This window comes from Protopterus annectens, chromosome 9.part0 (genome assembly GCF_019279795.1).
Source record: "Protopterus annectens isolate FY-2018-M chromosome 9.part0, PAN1.0, whole genome shotgun sequence".
NCBI lineage: Eukaryota > Metazoa > Chordata > Ceratodontiformes > Protopteridae > Protopterus > Protopterus annectens.
The window spans coordinates 1,198,865,713-1,198,873,190 of record NC_056743.1 but is presented as its reverse complement, the minus strand read 5'-3'; positions in this window follow the sequence as shown (position 1 = coordinate 1,198,873,190).

Here is a 7,478-nt window from a genome sequence, read left to right as displayed (position 1 = left end):
CAAACTCTCTCCGTGGTCAGGAAGATTTTTGTCTGTAGTGTGTCTATCTGTGCCCCTATATAGTCTATCACCTGGACAGGAATCAGAAGAGATTTGGATGCATTGATTGTAATCCCTAAGTGGAGTGCAAGCTTTAGGAAATAATCCCTGGTGTGGTAAAGTAGACACTTGGTGGGAGCAGTAAGAAGCCAATCGTCCAGGTAAGGATAGATCTGAATCCCTTGAAGCTGCAGGTGAGCCGCTAATACTGCCATCACTTTGGTGAACACCCTGGGGGCTGTGGTGAGACCAAAGGGTAGGGCTCGAAATTGGTAATGACTGACTCCTAGCTAAAAGCTGAGGAGCCTCCTGGAGCTTCTGTGCATCTTTATGTGACAGCAGGCATCCTGGAGGTCATACAAGCACATCCAGTGGCTCTCTTGCAGGTGCAGCAAGGCGGATTGTAAGCTGACCATCCGGAACTTTTCTTTGGCAACTGACAGGCTCAGGGTAGATAGGTCCAGAATGGGCCTTAAGTCCCCGATTTTATTTGGCACCAAAAAGAACCTGGAGTAGATGCCCGATCCGGATTGATCTGGGGGGAAGGATTCGATGGCTCATTTCTCTGGCAGCTTGGAAATTTCCAGTGCTGCTGCCTCCCTTTGCGTGGGTGGTACATCCAGAACCACAAATAGGACAGAGTAAACTCTGGAAATTATCTGAAGCACCCAGCAGTCTGATTTTACAGTCTCCCATGCCGCCAGGTGCAACAACAAGCGACTCCTGACTGCCTCTAGAGTAAAGCAGTCGGGCAACCCCTCAGGGTTGCTGCGCAGGCCTGTCCAAGAATGGTTCTCGAGACCCAAAATTCCTCGGACCCCCTCTGCCTCTGGGTCGGTGTCTATCCTGTTCCCCTCTGCCTCTACGGGAAGAAGAGCCGTGTGTCCCAGGAATACTGAGACTTCCAGAACCACATCTTCTTTTGCGCTCGCTGATTCCGGGAAAAGGATCTTTGAGGGTTCGAGAAGCAGATTTTGATGGCAGACAATGTCTTCCCATCTTTCTCACTCTGGACCATGGTGTCTCGGATGGTCTTACCAAAAGGGGTATAACCATCATAAGGAGCGTTCGCAAAAGACGCCTTGAAGGGTTCCGTGAACTGACATAATCTGAGCCAGGCCTCATGGACATGCTGGATCCAGCTGCCCTAGCCGCTCCTTCAGTAGCATGTGAGAGGAGTTGCATGGATGTGTTGGAAACCGCTGTCGAAGTGGCCATCCTTGCTGAGAACGTGTCTCTGTCCTACTGCAACATGGACTTTGGGGGAGACTTGGCCAGTTCTTTTACCATGTTGCGCTGTAGTCTAGTAATGTGGGCCAGGTAGCTCAGCACCCTGATGGAAAAGGTCGCCGACACATAAACCCACTTCCCTAAGCGGCCTATCATCCTAGACTCTTGGCTAGGGGGATGAACCGACAAACTCTCCTGGGCTAGCTCCTTTTTGGTGGCTGCTGCTACCACCATAGCGTCTACAGGAGACACTTTGTTCCATGCTGGTCTGTCAGGGGGGGGGGGGCTCAAAATTTCTGGGTGTTTTGGGACTGGTTCCACGGTGTCCGGCTCCTTCCAAGCCTGCAAGGTGACCAAGTCCACCAGGGGATCTGCGGGAGTGGACACCCAGGAAGTAGATGGGCCCGTGCTGAAAGCCTCCAGGAACATGGATTTGTCCGAGGAAGGTTTTGGGGTTGACCAACCTCCCTGCTGGAGTAAGAGTTCCATGATGTCTTCAAAGGAGAGGTGATCTGGGGGAACCTTCCCCATGATCCAAATCCGGGTCCTTGGTGAGGGACTCAGGGAAGTCCAAATGCCTCCTCTTGCAAGTATGCTTGCGAGGTATGTCACCAGTGAGGCTCTCCGGGGGAATTCGCAAGCCACTTGTTCCACAGGGGGAACCGCCTGGGGCTCCTCGAGCACGGGCTGTCCCTCAGGTAAAATGATGGGATTTGCACACAAAGCGGAAGAAGTCGGGGTGGAGTCAGAATAAATAGTCAAGGGTCTCGATCCAGTGGAGAGGACCCTTTCTACCACGTCAAACGCCGAGGGAGAATGAGCTTCCTGGGCCACCAGTAAGGAAACCGGTCTCCCCCCAGATCTGATGAGGGAATCAGAGCCAGGCCCAAAGTAGACAGAGTTCCGAGGGGGGGGGGGGCTTGGCCCAACAGCGTCAGAGCCGATGGAAAAAGTTCCACTCCCTCGGATGTGATACCCAGGCTCTAGCTCCAAGAGCCACTCGGATCCGAACTGGTCAGATCCGACATGCTCCAGGCAGCTGTCGGAGTTGAGGAGACAGGTACCATTGGCGCCGACCCCCTGACTAAGGCCATCCTCAGCTACATGTACTCCGAACCCAGAAGTCAGATCAGAGAAGGAGAAAATGGAGTGAAGAAAGAAAGCGAGCCCCCAGAGGGAGAAGGGGCTGGCAAGACTCCCATCTGGATTTGTGTGTGAATGAACCTCATCATCATTTTATCCATGTCAACTTCAGAAAGGCTTCTGGTGGACCCTGACGAGGCCATGGACTCCGACCTGATAGGTCGAGGAACCAAGGCCCTAGATGGTGGTCATGGTTCCTACAGCTCCAGGGAAAATCTGGGAGATCGGAGCCAAGGGGAGTCACGGTGCCTAGACTGACTCTTGGCGGGAGTTCCGGATGGAGCTGAAAGGTCCGGAGACCTCTTACGTTTCTCTGTCCAGAGCTCTATCTCCTTCTCTCTGTCTTTTCTCCGCTCTGCTTCTGCAGGCTTAGAAGTGGGAGGGTGAGTCCCAGCCTGTGAGGTAGAAGGAAGGACAAGAGAGGAAGGAAAGGCGGCCACAGCAACCACTGTGACCAAAGCAGTAGAGAAGGCAGCCGCCTCCGTGGTAGGTAGAAGGGCCTTCAAAGCTAACTTGGCACATCTATCCTTAATGGCGTGCGGGTTGAAACCCACACAAATGGCACAATCAGTATTTAAATGAGCTACACCCAAACACATCATGCAAAGAGTGTGCCATTAGCGGGTGACCATTTGTGGCCACACTCAGTGCATCTCTTAAAGATCGGCTTAGGATGAGCCATGCCTCACACAAGGATTTTAGATAAGTCTAACACACAATATAGAAAACAAAACTATTTTCTACACACACCCACTCACCACATTCTCAAAAGGCACATAGAACGCTGAGGGGTGGGGGGGGAGACAACTATATGCTAACTAACTAATTAACTAAAACTACAAAAAAAACTACAACTCGACGCACCAGGGAGGGGAGGAAGAGAGGGAATCTACACTGACAAAACTACACTCAAAAAACACTTGAATACCAAAACTACCCAACTCATAGACTCAGAGCTCAGGATCATGATGCTTATGGCTAGCCGCGGCAAACGACATCTGGGGGTTGGAAGGTAGTGGAGTTGTATTATGGGTAAGGGGAGGAGCTTGGAGCAGATGCTAGTGAAATTGCCGGCTCAGATCCAAAACGGATCCGGTACACACAGGTTGAAGATCAAATTAAGTAAACTACTTCTGTTTGAAACTACTTCAGCTCTGAGACCATATAATTTGTTTGAAAAGTGAGAACATTATTTGATTCTATTAAAAAGTTTAGGTTCTGCCCATTGGAAGTTACAGTGCAAAGTTCTAGAGCTCCTTTGCAGAAAATGAGTTACTGGAAAGGGAAGCTACCAGAGGCAGAACTCTAAAGTGAAAAGAGCAGAAGTCTTACAGTCCAAATAAGGAATATCAGTCAACAACCCCCCCCCCCACCCCAAGCTGGAAGAGAAGAGCCAGGACATATCTAGTCATTTGGGTCTGACGTCCTTCTGACTTAGTCAATCTTAGACTTAGAAGTTTAGTCAGGAAGCCCTTCTACTTGGCAAACAACATCATAAAAGGGTTCTCATCCAGGAAAAAAGAGGTCACTGTTCCCCTCTACTCAACACTCATTAGACCCATTATAGAGTACAACACCCCTTTTGGAATGTACCTCACAAGACATCTGCAACAGCTGGAAAGGCCACAGAAGTACCTCACAAAGAGGATTACAAGCCTCTAACAGATGCCCTACACTGACCATCTCAAAAAACTCCAGCTTTACTCTGTAGCATATCGCCTACTCCGAGGTGATCTCTGCCTAACATACAAAGCTATGTCAAACCCAGAGCTGTTGGACATGCTACACCTAAAGAAATCCCAACCACTTCGAGCTACACGCTCTAGGGACCTAAACCTTGTCACCACAATAAAAAGGACATGCTAGAGGGAAAGATTCCTGTCCCAGAGACATCCCATACTCTGGAACAGGCTACCCATCTATGTCAAGCAAGGTTCTTCATTAGCACTCTTCAAGAAAAATCTTGATGAGTGGATGGGAAATAGAAAATACACCCCGGGGATCACTTCTGTGTCTCTGCTCGACAATGGCAAAGGAAAATAACTTTCTTGGGGTGGCGTAAGCCAGGGAACCTTGTTGGCTAGGCTTACGTAGGCCCTACCTATGAAAAATGAATGATCCTGAAGGACAAAACAGCAAAAGTATACACTTTTATCCTCATACCTGTCCTTATCAGAAGGTAAAAGCTTGGAAGAGGAAAGCAGTTTGGATGACTTTTCTGTGGATATGGAAACAGCAGCAGGATCAGATGAAGGACTTTTTAATGCAAGTATGATCCTCAGGAACTTCATAAAATGTGTCTGGCTTCTTAGCAGCTGGAGGTCGAGATTCAGGAGTCTGACAAGTTGTTGTAAATGTGTCCAAAAGGACGGCTATGACCACAGGGACTGCACAAGGTCTGGCTGAGTCCATTTGTAAAAGTTCATAACATCTCTTTTGCACATCCAAAACCTGGGAACAGTCCCATTTTGTGTTCCATCATACAGACCACTGTGTCCCCAAAATATAATTCCTCAAAAGGGGAGTCAGAGAAAAAATTATCTTCATCAGACCCCAGGGCTCAAGGAGAGTACATATGTGAGGAATATGCCAAGGATTCTTCACCAGAGTCAGAAGAATTAGAATCCTTTGGTCTCTTAGATGCGGTGGAAGACCAGGGAGCAGCAGGAGGGATAGACAATCCTTGTGGCAGTTAAACAGCCATAACGGTATTAAAGAGCCCCTGAGTACAGTCCTGCCACTCTCTGTAAGGATCTTTAGCCACAGTTTCCACGTTTGGTTTTCTGTTTCTTTTTTAAAATGAACATCTGCTTAAATGCAGGAGGTTCAAAACCCTGCTTAAATTCGATGAGGGTACCAGGCACCTTTTCCCCAACTAAAATTTGGGGAATTTCCCTAGGTCCTTCAAATCCAATCAGCCACAGTTCCCCCTCTACATCTGTATTAGACATATGCACAGTCACAGTAGACATGCAAATAGACAGCTCAATGTCAGCTACCAACTGGATCATGGGAAAGGATCTGGTATTAACATTGGCTGGTCTTCCAGTTTTTCATCCAACCAGTGGGAGATGTCCGGTGGAGGCTGGAGAGCAGCAGGTTCAGTATGTGCTTTTTTACAATTTTTCTTAAGTGATGGCTGAATTTTGGGGAGGGCAGATTCAGCCACTGTACCCAGACTCAAAAGCTTCTGACACTAGTTTTGCAAATAAACAGAAAGGGACGACAGACAGATGCAGAGGGTATTGGGAGTAAATGACTGACATATGCACACCATATTCTGTGTGATATCACCTAAACAAAAAAGGCACTCCTCATGTATCTTTATGGGGCATCTGTCTCCCACACTCATTCTCTTTTTCTGGATGACAAAAACAAACTACAAGAAAGGAAAAAGAAAGGAACCCCAACAAGGCATTTATCTTTAGAGGGCTCAGGAGATGAACCAGCTCAGTGAATGGCATACAGACAGAATTCAAGAAGGTTTGAGGATTAGGTGTCCATATGTCACATATGTACCTTATGCCTTGCACGTATAACATACATCTGACATACAACACCTGGAAGGTGCAAAGGCTTTGGTATACTGTGTGGGTGTTAGGCTATCTTCAACAGGATACCCCAAGAGGAAATAATACTACAACAGTAGTAAGAAAGGACATCAGACTTGGATCTAACAAAAGCAAACCCATGGTGTAGTCAGCTTACTTCTAACAAGACAATCTGAAACCAAGCAAAATAAGAGCAAATGGAAAATGTGCAGCAGGGCATTGGAGTTACAGAATTAGGACACAATGGGAACTTTTCAAAAGTAATGTATTAATCTAGAAGAATCTCAACAACTAAGCCCTTAAGTGAGAACAATGAAGCAAGTGTCCCCCAGAAGGTCTGACTGAGCATGGGCTGCCTGTGGAAAGACCAACTGCGGAAACCCCAAAATTACTAGAAAGGAAGCAAGGTACATAATGGTCTAGATACATTTCCACAGAGATTATTATGAAAAAGCAATGCCAGGGGCCTGAACTAGTTAACAGCTAAGTTGGAGAAAGGGTTAACATGACACCATGTGAACAAGACACCAAAGCATACGGTTGATGGGAGTGTGACCACTGAAGCCTACAAGAACACAAGCAAGCACAAAGAAACCAGGAAGATAATGGGTCCTAGAGCCAAATGAATAAATAAGACCATAGACAGCTACCAGAAGGATAATCCTCAACAAGTTCTTGTCCCCAGCCATTACCAAACAGAAAAAAATATTCGAAGAGTAGTAATCAGACTGATAAGAAAGGCTAAGGAACAATATCCATTCCTGCGGGAAAAGAAATGGTTGAAAGACTATGGCTAAAATACGAGTATTAGTCTGACCAGGAGACTACTACGAACATTATTGCCTAGAATTGAAAAGGGTATGGAATTCAAAAGCTGGAATATGCAATCTAACTCCCAAGGGAAGGAGGCAGTAAATGAAAATGCCATAATCATGTCTGGACTAGAAATTGGGCTAATTTCCTGCCTGAAAGAAAAAGCTGTCGCAAATCCTTCTAGACACTGGGAAGGGTAACAGGGAGAAGGAGCAGTGTACAGAACCATCAATACATGAGGATACAAGGAGGGAGGCAGAGCTGTGGAACTCTCATAATGGTAAGGTATCTAGCTTATGGGCAATAAGGCCAGCAAGAGATCAGAAGCAAGTCAAGGGAATACAAGGTAATACCACTACCACCGAAAATGACTAACTATAGTTAGTGAAAAAAATCTTACGAAACTAATGCTAACTCTAGGGCCTATCCAAAGTGTAGTTTAAGATCAGGGAGTCCCTAAATATACACAGGAATTGTCAAGTGTATAAATATATAATAAATGGGTCTGATGAAACAATTTCATTGTGAAAGCACTTACTACTGTTTTACTACTTCCAATTAAATATTTTTAGCCCGTGGCTGTGTGCTCTGGTCGTTTGCTGTGATTTCTGGAATTTATCATTAACCAAATATATCATAATCTCTGAACATAAATTGAGATGATAGACTAATTCTGTGTCAGAGACTAGCAACATAATAAAG